The following is a 15,816-nucleotide window of genomic DNA, read 5'->3' as shown; positions in this document are numbered from 1 at the left end:
AAATCATCAATCGGGACGCACCAATTCCCAATCCCCAAAGGTGCTCTACCCCACGTTCACTATCCGGCGTGCAAGTCACCTCAATATATCACTACGATGTGCAATCCGGGGTTTCAAACCCTCAGGATATCATTTACAATCATTACTCACCTTGAACCGGCGAAATTTCTAGCTCGCGATGCCTTTGCCCCTCAAATCGGCCTCCACGCGCGTCGAATCTGTCCAAAACCAGAGCGAATACGTCACAATATGCTAAGGGAACAAAGCCCAAGCGAAAATAATCAAAAATATATCAAAATCTCGAAATTACCAAAACCCGAGCCCCGGGCCCACTTCTCGAAACTCAAAAATTTTTACATCAACGGGTTCCTTATCTCGCCACGAGTCTATGCATATCAAGAACTCTCAAATCCGAGCTCAAATGGCCCTTCAAATCCCAATTTAAAATCTCAAAATCCCAAGCCCTAGTTCTTCCAATTTTAGTTAAATTTCCATGAATTTCTAGGTGGATTTCACAATAAAAATGAGTATTGAGTTCAAAAATCTTACCTCCAGGTAATTCCCCTTGAATCCCTCTTCAATCATCTTCAAATAGCTTCAAAATCGACCAACAATGGAGGAACTTAGCCTCAAATTCGCGGAAATGGGTTTTTAAAACATTCTGCCCGCCACTCAATTTTACTTAATTGCGATCGCGGAAAATCCCTCGCGATCGCGAAGCACAGCCCACAATCACACTACGCGATCGCGTACTCCCTCACGCGAACGCGATGCTCAGAATCTCCCAACTACGCGATTGCAAATGATGACGCGCGACCGCGATTGACAGCAGCGCAAAACTATGCGAACGCGACCCAATTTATGCGAACGTGAAGAGAAAACCTGGATGCCCCTGAAATAATTCTACGCGGTCGCGAGCCTCCTCACGCGATCGCGAAGAGGAAACATCTGCAACAGAGTTGGAGCCAAAACCTGCAATTTTCCCAACATGAAATGGTCTGATTGACCGCCCGAAACTCACCCGAGGCCCTCGGGACCTCAACCAAACATACCAACATAATCCATTACATCATTCAAACCTGTTCCAATCATTAAAACACCTCAAACAACATCAAATCACTCAAAACACATCGGATTCAAGCCTAAGTTGTCCAAAAACTTACGAAATACGCTTTCGATCAAAAACTCAACCAAACCACGTCCGAATGACCTGAAATTTTGCACACACATCCCAAATGACATAACGAAGCTACTGCAATTTTCGGAATATCATTCCGACCTCTATATCAAAGTCTCACCTACCAACCGGAAATTGCCAAAATCTCAACTTCGCCAATTCAAGCCTAAACCTTCCACGGACTTCCAAAAATGCATTCCGATCATGCTCCCAAGTTATAAATCACCCCATGAAGCTAACCAAATCATAAAAATTCCAATCCGAGCTCATATACAAGTAAGTCAACCCTTGGTCAAACCTTCCAAATTCAAAGCTTTCAACTGAGATTCCTTCAAATTCATCCCGATTTTCCTAAAAACCAAAACCAACGATCTACATCCGTCATAATATATTACACGGGGCAAGTCATATCCGGGAACTGGCGATCAAAGTGCAAAAGCTCAAAACGACCGGTCGGGTCGTTACACAAGTCGTTCCTACTTTGATTCAACTGATTCATTTTGCATTCTGCTGGGGATGTAGAAAGTAGCTTGAATAAAAAACAAGCTCTAGGATTCTCGAGTTGTGGAGTTGTTGATAGTTGACTGAATTTGTTGTTCTTGCTTCGCTGACTTGTTCTTCATCGATTTGTTCATTTCAAGGTATTCCTCAACCCTTGCTTTTGTAACTTGGTGCGGATTAGTAAAATGATGCCTGCTTTAGAATGATTTTGTTGTTAATGGAGTTATCCATTCCCCTATGTAGTACAATTGAATGCCATTTTTATTATATTTTTTCTTATTTTTGAGTATAATTCATATTGCTTGATTATGACATGTAGTTGAAGTAACTGATGTTGTAAGTTCATGGCAACGCTTGATGCAATAACTCAAGGCTGTAATTTGTGATGTTAATCGCTGGCATATAAATATTTTTATAATATGGAGGCATTTCCACGATGTAACTCGCTATTTTGATCTATTTAGCTGTGTTTTTCCCTACCCTTCTTTTCGGTGAAAAACTTACTAGGCTTAGCAAAGACTTGCAATAATATAGTTATTCTCAGAGTTTTCAGGAGGAAAACTTTGCTGCACTTTAATTAGCATGCACCTTGTCACTTTCCAGAAGATGTCTAAGCCAGTAAATGAGATTCATTTTGTTATTGTTCATAGATGTTGGTTTCACTTGGAACTGTACTTGGAACTTGTTGAGGAAATGGAGACAATGAAAATGTTGTTTAACCAAAAAATAGAATTTTAATCAAAGCTAGAATTTAGAAGAACTCGGGTTACTGATAATCAAAGAAATGAATAAAAGGAAATAATTCTGAGTAGCAATATAATAATCAAGAAAAATAAATGATACCAATGTATATTTCAATAGCTTTTTTTGTGTGTCCTACAACTGATCATATATCTCTTTTTTATAAGTACCTTTGAGAACGTACGTTATACCCAAATCATAATGAGGCTATTATGAATAATTAAAGACATTAAATGCTACGTTACACAATCATTACATTGAATATATATATAATCCTTAACGGACTCAGCATTTAATACCCATTAAATGATGTATGTGCACGCTTTTTTATAACCAGATTCATTCCTTCTGATGCCCAGATATAAATTATTTAAATAGGTACGGGCGCCTTGCTACTTATCTGATGTCCCGTGCCTCTTCCTCCTTCTTTGCTCGTGTCTGTTTTACAATTCTTGAATCGTGCCTAATTGTGATTCATTGACCGTTTGACCAATCCACGTGTCCTGACACGTCACCATATATATAAAATACAATTTTTCCCAATACAGATAGTCCCCCCACTTTCTATTTATTCATCAGTTTGAATATTTGGGAAGTGGAATTCATTTAAAAGAGAATTTTTGTCACCATTAATGCTCTGACAGAATCGACGCTTCAATTGTCACTTCCATTTAATGCATTAGACACGTGTCATTCTCTTATTGGTTCTACAGTTTTGCATCACTTTCTTAGGCTTCTTTTCGGCTTTCCCATTCACGAAGTGTCAGTTATCATTATTATAGCTCTTCCATCCTTGTAATTTTTCCTTTTGCCGGTTACCCATTAGTATAAATATAACTTCTTTACTTGTCTTTTTCCACATAAAGCGTGTCAAACACTTTAATTCTTCAAAAACCTCTTATTCTCTTCTGCTCTACATCAATCTTCTTTGTCATGGCTTCACCAAACCCTAACCCTAGGAGAACCCCCATTTTAGATAACTTCCCCAATGCTCCTATTAGGCATAGAAGTAGGGGTAGACTCCGTAGCTTGGGGTCTGCTCGTGGTGGTAGCACATCCATTCCTTGTTCTAGATCGGGTCCCTCTTCTAGGACTAGAGGTTCCCTTTCTCAGAGGTCTTCTTCTAGGAATAAAGAATCCTCTGAGCCTCTTCGTGAGCCTCTAGTTGAAGAAATAGTCCCAATAGAAATTTCTTTTCACCATGATTGAGAATCTCTCAGGACCCAAGTTGCCTCTTTAGATCGCGCTGACGCTTTCCCCACTCAAATCACAGATATTTTAACTCCCATAATTCGTAAGGATTGTTACTGGAGTGACGATTTTTCAATTATCATTCCTAACCCAAATCAAAGGATCACTTCTTACTTAATCGGATTCTCTTTTGTTTACACATACCCTTTCCCTCTAGGGTTTAAACCGGCCATTGACCCGGTCATTCTAGACTTTTGCCATTTTTTCAATGTGTGTTTGGGTCAAATTGGTCCGATTGTTTGGAGGGCTGTCGCCTGCTTGAGGCACCTCACCAATCTGGTGGATGTTGAATTTACTTTTCCCCACCTAATTCATCTCTATTCCCCTAGGCTTTTTCGCAACGGCGTGTTTACCCTAGCAGCTAGGAGCAAGAGGGTTTTAGTGAGCCCCAAGGACGATATAGACCGTGGCTGGTATGCTCGATTTGTTGCTGCCCCCACTGCTGGTTTAATGGGTGAAAATAACGTTCCTTTTCCTGAGAAGTGGAACTTTGCACGTAAGTGTTAAATCTTCCTTGTGCCTTTTCGTTTCAAGCTTTATCAACTTTTCTAATGCCGCCTCTTTTTCTTTTCTCAGCAACCATGAGTGTTGTGGAGACCGTGCCCAACTTCCATGGTTGGGTAGGAAAATTATTGAAGAACGCTCCAATGAAGGGTAGGTCGTGGAAAAACCTTTCCAACCGTTACGGTTGGAAAGTAAAAACTCATGGTAAGAGATTTCTATTTTACCTTGTCTGTATATAAATATTTTCTTTGTTCTAACATTTATCCTTCTTTTTATCAGGATTTGCTATTCGAGGAGTCACTGCAGAAGCAATCATAGCTTCTCGTGACTCTTTGAGTACTCGTACCTCTTCAGCCCAAGATATATTCTTGGGTTCTTCAAAAAGAAAAGCTACTGAAGAGGAAGATTCAGAGGAAGAAGATGAGGGTTCCCTGGTGATGAGACCACGAGCCCGGAGACGTATCGTCTCTGATGACGAGGCTGAAGTCTCCCCTCGTCTGTCTCTTTCCGAGCCTGTTGTTACTCCAGTTATCATTACTGATGATGACATCTCTCCTCACGACACTCGTAAGTCTATCGATCAATTTTTTGTTAGTGGTTTTGGTAGTGAAAACTTAGGACCTGTTCTAGACGAGCTTCCCTTATCTTCCTTTTCATCTCCCGTAATTGCTTCTTTACCTTCATCAACTGTTGCTTCTGTTCCTTCTTCAATCGTTCCTCCTTTGGCAATTCCTCTACCTATCGTCACCATACGGAGGTGGGCTCTTCAAGTAGGAGTACTGCTATAAGGAGCGTAACCATTGAGGTTCCTGCTAACAACAGCCTCTTGAGAAAGTCCGGTCAAGCTGATATTTGGCTCGAGCCTTTGATTGGCCCCATCGAGAAAGCAAAGCTTGAGAGCCATAGCAACCTGACTCTCATGAATGACATAGTGCATGCCACTTTAAAGGTAGTTTTCTTTCCTACTTTTCTCCATTCTGTAAAGATTTTCGACTTTGGGATTCCTACTTCTCTTTTTTTATGTAGGCCAATCTTATTGGCACTGAACTGATGAGCAGAACCTCCCTCTTGGAGAAGGTAGCACGTGATTCCCAGTTGGAGGCAAACAACTGGAAGAAACAGTTTGACAGCGCTCAAATCGACATGGAGGATTTACAAGAGAGAAGAAGTACCTTAGAACAGCAAGTACGAGCATTAACTTCGGAGCTGGCGGTCATCAAGGCTTCATCGAGTCAGGCAGAGAAGGAAAGCGAGCGCCTTGAGTCTTCGTTTTCTGAACAGTTATCCAAGGCCAGTGAAGAGATCAGGGCATTGAAGGATCTTTTGAATCAAAAAGAAATTTATGCCGGGGAGCTGGTTCAGAATTTAACTAAGGCATAGGGGGATCTTCAAGCCTCTATTGATAAGGTCCATGCTTTGGAGAGCTCTCATGCCACCCTTCAATCTTCTTATAGTTCTGTCTTGGCTGAGAATGAAGAGCTCAAGAATGAGGTCGCTGCTTGGGAGAGGGATTATGAAATCCTTGAAGAGAAAACTGATGTTGAGGTAAGTTGGGCATTCTTAAATTCACGTCGTGACACCTTACTGGAAATGGGACAAGAAAGCTTCAACCTAGAATCAGAATTAGCCAAGGTGAATGAAACCATATAACGAGCTCAACAAACACAAGATTTTTCATCTCCCGAGGTTGAAGCTCCCGTGATTGAAACTTCCGTGGCTGAAACTCCCGTTGTTGAAGTTCCTGTGAACGCTGAAATTACCACGGGTGTCTCACCTTCTTTAAGCCCAATTGTGCCTCTTGTTGCAAGCCAAGCTGAGACCTTGTCTGTTGGTGCTCCTGATCCTGCCCAAGTTGAGCCCGTTGATGATCCTTCTTCAGTTCTCTCTTCTTAGTGAAAAAATTTACATTGCTTTAAATTCCCTTTTTGCAGGTACCTTTTTGGAAAACTATGTTTAAGGCTCTTGGATTCTTTTGAAAGTTTATTTTAGACATTTGTAATCAAACCCTTAGTTATCATTTGAGGGTTGATTTTGGAACGAAAGTCCCCAAGTCATTCATGGGGCGATTTGTATAAACAATTTCATAGTTTTGGGACTAAGTTCTTACTTAGTCTTAAGTACTCAAGAAGTTTTTTATGTTATTGTTTTAACTTCTTTTTGCTTTTACTCTTACCTTTATTCTTAAGGACTTATAGAATAATTTTGCATTTTTATTATTTGAAAATGCTTCTGTTAATCTCATGATTTAAACATGAGTTTTATAAAAGAGGGCCCTTTTATATTTCGACACTTAATGAAGAAGACGTCTCAACTTCATAATGGTGTTAGCATACGATAAAAAAAAATAGGAACACACGTGTTTCTTTGGAATAACATTGACAAGTTTTTATTTTGAGCCTTGACAAGTTTTGAATAACATCTTACATGTATTTGAATTACATCTATAACTTTCTCGTAACTGTTTTTCCTTGTAACAGATTTTTAAGAAAAAATAATGAAAACGAGGTTTTTCTTTATAACCCATTTTAGAACAATAAATGCAAGGTTTTTCATTACAACCTGCTTCAGTATATAGCTTTTACCCTAACTACAGTAAGGTTTTCTTTAGCCTTGGCTCATGACTTCATGTGACTTTTATTACTCTGCACTTGACTTTTTCAGGCTTGATTTTTCTTTAATCTTCTCTGCCTTCTTTATATATACTTGTGTATATTATGTAGTCCCCCAAGTGTTTGAGTGTTGAAGTATGAAGCCTCGAGCAATTGATAGTTTCTCTCATTTAGTCCTTTTCCTGAAAAGGAAATACATACGGGACTCAGAGGTACGATTATAGATGAAGACTGCTTAACCCGTTTAAATTTCTATCAGAATAATTGTAACCCTAGGCCAGAAATTTTAGGTTATTCTGTGTGCCTTACAGGTCATGACTAATCATTTAGTACGGGCTAGCTTTTTTCCTATCATATAAAATCGTTAGTAAAATTTTAACAATTCAAAAAATTAAATGTAAAATGGTGATACCTGACCGTGGGTATTCCTTAGAAGTAATGTCTCTTCAAATGAACAGCATTCCAATGTGAAGGTAGTACTTTGCCATCCATTGTCTCCAATTCATATGCTCCCTTGCCTGCAATATCACGAACTCTATAGGGCCCTTCCCAAGTTGGACTTAATTTACCCGCGTTGGCTGTCTTTGTAGACTGGAAAACCTTTTTAAGTACGAAGTCCCCAACTTTAAAGAATCTGAGGCGTGCTTTCCTGTTGTAATACCGTTCTATGACTTGTTTTTGTGCTGCCATTCTTATTAATGCAGCTTCTCTCCTGCCTTCCAGTAGATCCAATTGACCCGCATCTCTTCGTCATTAGATTCTTGTGTCTCTTGCATGAATCGTGTGCTTGGTTCTCCTATCTCAACTGGAATCAAAGCCTCAGCTCCATAAACTAATGAAAAGGGTGTTTCTCCTGTGCTCGTTTTTGCAGTTGTGCAATATGCCCATAAAACACCAGGTAGCACCTCTGGCCAATTTTCTTTTGATTCTTCCAAACGCTTCTTTAAATTATTGACAATAACCTTGTTTGTTGACTCTGCTTGCCCATTACCTACGGGATGATAAGGTATGGACGTAATCCTTTTAATTTGCCAACTTTGAAAAAATTCTGTGATTTGAGCTCCAATAAACTGAGGATCATTATCACATACGATCTCCTTTGGTACGCCAAAACGGCATATGATGTTTCGCCAAATAAAATCTTTGACTTCCTTTTCTCGTACCTGTTTGAAGGCTCCTGCCTCTACCCATTTAGTAAAATAATTAGTAAGTACGAGCAGAAACTTTACCTGTCCTTTTGCTTGTGGTAATGGATCCACGATGTCCATTCCCCATTTCATGAATGGCCATGGTGCAATGACCGAATGTAATAATTCTGCGGGTCTATTCATGTTGTTACCGTACCTCTGACATTTATCACATTTGGCCGCGAAACTTTCCGCTTCTTCTTCCTTTTTTGGCCAGTAGTAACCTGCCCTGATTAAGGTTCTTACCAATGATCTTCCTCCAGCGTAATTTCCACAATGCCCCTCATGTATTTCCCTCATTACGTACTCTGTTTTAGAAGGACCGAGGCATCTAGCTAAGGGGCCACCGAACATATTATATTGGTTGCCTTGATTTAAACAGTAGCGAGCAGCCTGTTTGCGAAGTGCATGGGCTTTTTTCTTGTCATCAGGGACGGTTCCATACTGCCAAAAAGCTATAATCTCGTTCCTCCAATTCCAAGTTAAATTATTAAAATTTACCTCATTCTTGTTAGGGTCGAGAACCGAATGAAATAAATGAATAACTGAGGTGTTTGCATCACTTGCCATGTCAGCTGCAGATGCGAGATTAGCTAAAGCGTCTGCTTCAAGATTTTCATCCCTTGGTATTTGTGTAACTTTTCAGGTTTGAAATTTCTTTATTAACTCCCGCACCTTTTCTAAATATTGCTGCATCCTTGCTTCCCTGGCGGTATAAGTCCCCAGCATTTGATTAACTACGAGTTGTGAATCGCTCTTGATTATAATCTGATTTATGCCAAGTTCTCGTGCCAGTTCTAAACCTTCAATCACAGCCTCATACTCTGCCTCATTGATAGTTATTGAATGACATTTGATAGCCTGTCGAATGGTTTCACCCGTAGGTGGTACCAAAACAATCCCTAAACCTGCTCCTTTTACATTAGATGAACCATCAGCAAATAAAGTCCAAGTTCCTGGATTAGCTCCATTGAGCACCTGTAATTCTTTTTGTGCTTCTAATTGCATGTCGTGGCTAAAATCAGCCACGAAATCAGCTAACACTTGTGATTTTATAGCAGTTCTAGGTTGGTACGTGATTTCGTATTCACTTAACTCTATTGCCCACTTAGCCAACCAACCTGATAATTCATGCTTATGCAATATATTACGTAAAGGGTAGGCGGTTATTACAGCAATAGGATGACACTGAAAGTAAGGCCTTAAATTCCTAGATGCCATGATTAATGCGAGTGCAAGCTTTTCCAATTGAGGATACCGCGTTTCCGCATCTAACAAAGATTTACTAACATAATAGATAGGGGATTGTTTACTTTGTTCTTCTCGAACCAAAACCGCACTTACCGCTACTTCTGAAACAGCAAAGTAAATGAGCAATCTTTCCCCAGCCTTTGGTTTTGCTAGTAATGGTGGATTTGATAAGTACAATTCCAAATTCCTGAGTGCTTGCTGACACTCTTCGTTCCATTCAAAATGATCCTGCTTCTTAAGAGCTGAGAAGAATTGAAAACATTTCTCTGATGATTTAGAAATGAATCTTCCCAAAGCTTCAATCCTCCCTGTTAATCTTTGAACCTCTTTCTTGCTCAAGAGTATATCAGGGATTTCTTCAATGGCCTTAATCTGTGCGGGCTTTACCTCAATACCACGGTTAGAAACAAGAAAACCTAAGAACTTACCTGATGCAACACCAAATGCACATTTTTCGGGTTTTAACTTCATATTAAATTTCCGCAAAATTTTAAAAGTTTCAGATAGATGCGATATATGATCTCCTGAATGCTGAGCTTTAACAAGCATATCATCTATATATACCTCCATAGTTTTTCCCAAATGCTCTTGAAACATTTTGGTAACTAACCTCTGATACGTTGCTCCTGCATTCTTTAGACCAAAGGGCATTACTTTATAACAGTAAGTCCCTCTATCTGTTATGAAGGAAGTTTTTTCTTCATCTCCTGGGTCCATTTTAATCTGATTATACCCTGAATATGCATCTAAAAAACTTAATAGTTCATGACCTGCAGTTGCATCAATCAATTGATCTATGTGTGGCAGTGGAAAACAATCTTTAGGGCAGGCTTTATAAAGATCTGTGTAATCTATGCAAACCCGCCACTTACCGTTCTTTTTTGGAACTACAACAGTGTTGGCTAACCAATTAGGATACTTTACCTCACGAATAGAGCCAATTTTTAGCAATTTTTGGACTTCTTCTTGAATTACCTGATCCATATCAACATCCTCATCTCTTCTACCTTCATCTTCTGGACATGGGCGATCTTGACATGCCAACACTGAGCCTCATACAACATAGTCGATCTGACCACAACTCTTTAGAACTTACCTTTAAGTTTTTGTGGAACCTTCTTGTCACACAAAACACTAGAAGCAAGTCTCTATTTCATCTTTCCTGCCCTAATACGATGTGTGACATCTTCATCAATCTTCCCATCCCCATGAATAATAGACACAAGGTACTTAAAACTTCATCTGTTAGGGATGACTTGCGAGTCCACCCTCACCTCCCCTTCCCCTCCCTAAGTCTCACCACTGAACTTACACTTCAAGTATTATATATTGGTCCTACTCATCTTTAAACCTTTAGACTCCAAGGTCTTAATTTGCACCTCTAACCTCGAGTTCACACCGCCTCGCATCTACTCAATCAATACAATATCATCTGCAAATAACATGCACCACGGCACCTCCTCTTGGAAGTGGCGCGTCAGAATGTTCATCGTCAGGGCAAACAAAAAAGGGCTGAGTGTCAACCCCTAATGCAACCCCATCATGATTGGAAAATGGTTCGAGTCCTCTCCCACCATCCTCACTCGAGTGTTTGCTATCATACATGTCTTTAATCACCCTAATGTAGGCAACAGGTACACCTCTAGCCTCCAAACACCTCCCTCGGGACTTTATCGTATGCCTTTTCTAGGTCGATGAATACTATATGCAAGTCCCTCTTCCTCTCCCTATACTGCTCCATCAAACTCCTAACAAGGTGAATGGCCTCTGTAGTAGAGTGCCCCGGCATAAACCCTAATTGATTCTCAAAACTAGACACACTCCTCCTCACCCTTAGCTCTACCACCTTCTCCCAGACTTTCATAGTTGGCTAAGCAGCTTGATACCCCGATAATTATTGCAATTTGGGATATAACCCTTGTTCTTGTATAAAGGAACTATCATGCTCCACTTCCATTCCTCGGGTATCTTCTTCGTTCTAAGCATGACATTAAATAACCTAGTGAGCTACTCCAAGCTTGCCTTTCCCGCACTCTTCCAAAGCTCCACCGGGATTTCATCCGGCTCGGTCGCTCTTCCCCAGCTCATCTTACGCATAACCTCATCAACTCTAATCCGCCTATAATATCCAATGTCGCAACAACTCCTGGATAATTCCAAATCACCCAGTACAATGTTCCTGTGCCACTCCTCATTCAAGAGACTATGGAAGTAGGTCTGCCATCTCCGATGGATAAGTCGCCATCCAACAAAACTCTACCTTCTTCGTCCTTGATGCACTTCACTTGGTCCAAATCACGGGCCTTTCTTTCTCTTACCTTGGCTAACCTGAACAACCTCTTATCCCCACATCGGCCCTTGAGTTCTATATACAAATCACCAAAAGCTGCAATATTGGTTGTCGTAACTACTAATTTTACCAACTTCTTAACTAACTCATATTGCTCCTTATTGACCCCTCTCCCCCTCATCTACACTTTCCATAGCTTCAGCTATGCCGCTTTCTTGGTCTCAACGTTTCCTTGTACCTCTCTATTCCACCAACAGTCTCCTCTCTGTCCACCAGAGTAACCCTTCGAGATCCCTAATACCTCTCTAGCGACTTTCCTAATGCACTGCACAGTCGTGGTCTGTTGATACCCAATTTTTCCCTCATATATGTTAAAATGTGCATGCATACTTTCAAAATATTGTGCATACAATTACAAACATGCACAAATGTTTTTACAATTTATTCTATAATTTTTAAGGCCTTAAATCCATTTATTTCTGCATTTTTAATTATATAAATATTCAATAATCACCCCTCATATTACTTTACAATAATTTAGTCATCTGAATTCATCATTTATGCTCTTATAAGTGTTCAAATGTTTTAATTACATTTTCTACAATTACATTTGTTTACCGTGAAAATGGTAATAACAATTAAATTTGATTATGGGACTCTAAAAATATGTGATTTATTTTTATGCTAGTTGTTAGGCAGTTGATGCTATGTGAAAGACTTAGAAACGATATAAGAGTTTGAGAACACGATGATAACCAAACCGAAAGGTTGGCAATCTGGGCCGCGAGGTCGATTCTGATACTCGGCTGGGAGCTATCGAGGGCGATTAATGTACGACTAACAGCTATGATAAAATCAAGGGTGGCTCTTTATGACCAATAATAAGAAATAAATGAAGAACTATAAATGAAGACAGTAAATGGAAGCAATAATATCAAGAGAATGTGTTAGAGAGCAGAGAGAATGTTCTTATATAATTAGTGTGAAGCAATAGAACTTTACAAAATGACCAGGATCCCCTTTTTATATGAGGGGGAATCCCAATATAGTACAAAAAACATTAATTAGAAAGATATGGAGCAGGTGTAGCCACCTAATACCAAGATACGGGCCAGGGCTAGACCTCTAGGCTTTGTCAGCCTCAGTTGCGCACCTAGGGAACTTCCCACCCTTTTATCATAGTTGTCGACTTGCACTGTCTCGATGTTGAGTGTCAATGACCCTTCAGGGTGAGTCTCGACCGAGGCCCCGAGCCTTCAGTGAGCTTTGCTTACAAGGCGTTATAACGGCCAAAAATCGGACCCTCCGATATTACCGTATATAGATAGTACCCGCTTTTCTTAGAGTAGAATGATAAGAAACGACCTTGATAAACAACTCTCCGATTTTCCCGCGACGAAGTCATACTGATGACGTAAGCCTCTGTGATAATCGAGAAGCCCTATCGTTTCATCTTTCCAGAATTGTTCATAGCATTACCATTTCTTATTCTTCAAAGCAATAATGTCGCCGCCGGTTCAGCTCCCAAGGGTGCATTAAATGCGCCTGCCGATACATCTTTCAAAGATACTAATGGCGCCGTCGGTTACGCTGCCGACCCTCCTATAAATAGGAACTTCTTGGAATCAACCTTTATGCAAGTGTCTTCCAATATCTATCCATCCTCCTCTTCTCATCGTCTTCGTCCATTATTGTCTACCATGTTTGAGGCCCACTGCCTTAAAGATACATGGCAGTGTTCCCACCAGCCATACCATAGACTTTTTTCGGGGCCCTTCCTTGTCGAGCGAGACTACACCGTTTTGTCGTTGTTGTTGTTGTTGTTGTTGTTGTTGGCTTGAGATGGTGAGACAGGGGGGCCGATTTCCTCCGACCTGGGAAGATATTTGGATTCTACACTGCTGCTCACGAGGGCATTCGGACTATACACCGCTGCTCAGTCTCCTACTTCAGCCCAGTGTGGCGCTTCATCCTTTTTGCTTTCCGGGGAGTGAGGTAGCACCTCTGGTCGGCAGCTTGCACGGCACAATGTCCCAAGAATTGGACTCAAAGTAGTTGTGCAAGTAAGGCCGATGCTCGCCAAGTCTTCTCCTGGGTCGTGGTCTTCTTGGCCTGGCGGAGCCTTTGCTCTTTGGCGGGCTATGGCATTTTTTTCATCTCTTTCCGCTTCTCCCACTTTCCTCTTCTTCATCTTCTCCCTCGAAGATGTTATTTTAGAAGGTCAAGATGAGACCCCCGAGGAGGTGGCGGTCGAAGATATTGTCGTCGAGGATGGACCCTTGAGAACAGATTAGGCTCTTGGCTTTTGCTATATGCATACTTTTGCTTCTTCGTTTCTGTGTAAGGACCCCTTGTGGTCTTTTGTAATCATACAAAAGAACCCTTGTGGGCTTTTGTAATCACGAGCTCATTAATATAAAGATGTTCCTCAAATTTTGTCTTTGATTTATGTTATATTTCCTTCTATTTGCGTTTGTGGAGATTCTGAATGCATGATTCTACCGGTTGGTGCCAATATCGAGCACAGGTGTGAGCATTTTTTCTGACCTTTGATTGATCAACACAGCTCCCCGCGGAACCCTTTGTCATTCTTTGGATCAAGCCCAGATTGGACTGATAAACTCGGGTCGCCGGGACCCTTACTTTGAGTTGAATGGATGTAGTGTTTCGAGCCTTGAGACCTAGATTTAGAATTTAGACCCCGCGGTAATCTTCGAGGGGGGATTTGCTCGGGGGCCCGAGGATAGGGACTGCCTTTAGGCTTTCGAGAGCAGTCCTCGAGTAGGGGTTTGCTCAAACTCGGGCCACCCGGAAACTTGCTTCGAACTTAGCGCTGATAGCCTTAAGGCGTTGTAGATAGATCCCGGACGAGGGTTTACCCGGATCTAGAGGGTACCCCGAGGCCAAGCCCATATGGGTAGAGTTTAAATTCTTATTTCCTTGGAGCCTAATTTCTTTTTGACGGAGGTCCTCGAGGTCGGGTACCACCTCGGGACTCGAAATGATGTCGTTGGCTTCTTGGAGCCTAACTTCATTCTGATGGAGGTCCTCGAGGTTGAGTACTACCTCGGGACTCGCAATGATGCCATTGGCTTCTTGGAGCCTAACTTCTTTTTGATGGAGGTCCTCGAGGTTGGGTACCACCTCGGGACTCGAAATGGTAGGGGGATCTCCATCACAAAACATCACATGGTGTCACCTAATGTACGACGCGGTCGCAAAGTGACCGAGGCAATCCCGCCGGTATATCTTCCCGAAATGATATCGGTCAGTAATTTTTAATCGGCTCTTGAGGCAAGCGGATCGTCGCTGTTCTTCCATATATAGGGTCGTTTCCGCTTTTATGGAGATCCTACCATCCTAAGTAGTTACCCTTCTTTCCTGCGTTAAGCCTTTCACTATTTCAGTACTAACGCTCTTGCCTAAATTCCTACTCTAGTTCTCTAATTTTGCCATATTCGTGACTGCTACATCAGCGTCTGTTCGACAGAGAGGAGAGAGTTCCGCCTCCGGCTTTTGCCTTGCTGGTGGAGCGTCGCTGATGCCAGGCGGGCCTGACTTGGGGCATTTTGCTTCGAGAGGGGATTTCTCGTCGAAGAAGTACCCCGGTACTCCGGATGAACGAGAGCATACCTTGAATTTTACTTCTTCGATAGGAGAGGAACACCTTGAGTTAGTGAAAAAAGACTGCAGATGGGGGGAAAAGGTAGTGTTACAGATACCTTCCCCAGATGAGGGCATCACGGACCGTGCTGATGGGTTTTGGAATGCGTACACATATCATTTCACACTGGGACCCCTTGATTGTGCTCGACTTCTGTTTAAAGTATCGGGTTACCTTGGTGCAGATTCACCCGTCATTTTGGCGAATAGTGTTGATGATGAGATTTTTTGCAGAGAAGGCAGGGCTTGAACTTACGCTCAGTCATCTTATCAGGTTGTACTGGCCTTTTCACCATCGAGGTCTGCTAACCTTACGATGCCGGTCGACCACACCCTTTGTCATTGATGATGAGGAAGATGAAGATCGGGAATGGATGAGCCGATTCGTCTGAGTGCGGACCGCTGATATTATCCCCGTGGAGTTTATGCCATTCCCCGAGGAATGGAATTATATGCGTAAGTGGTGCACTCGGGCCTTCTTAGTTTTGTTTATGGCGAAGGCTGGCTTCGTAAATATGCCATTTCTTTTTCTGTAGCGATTTCATGGATGCCGGGTGACGTTCCTAATCTGCCGCATTGGGCTCGGAGGTTGGCGACCCACTCGACTTGCGATGAGCGTAAGTTACGAGCTTTGTCCGGGGA

This window comes from Nicotiana attenuata, chromosome 7 (assembly GCF_001879085.1).
Source record: "Nicotiana attenuata strain UT chromosome 7, NIATTr2, whole genome shotgun sequence".
Taxonomy (NCBI): domain Eukaryota; kingdom Viridiplantae; phylum Streptophyta; class Magnoliopsida; order Solanales; family Solanaceae; genus Nicotiana; species Nicotiana attenuata.
This window is presented reverse-complemented; position numbering follows the sequence as displayed.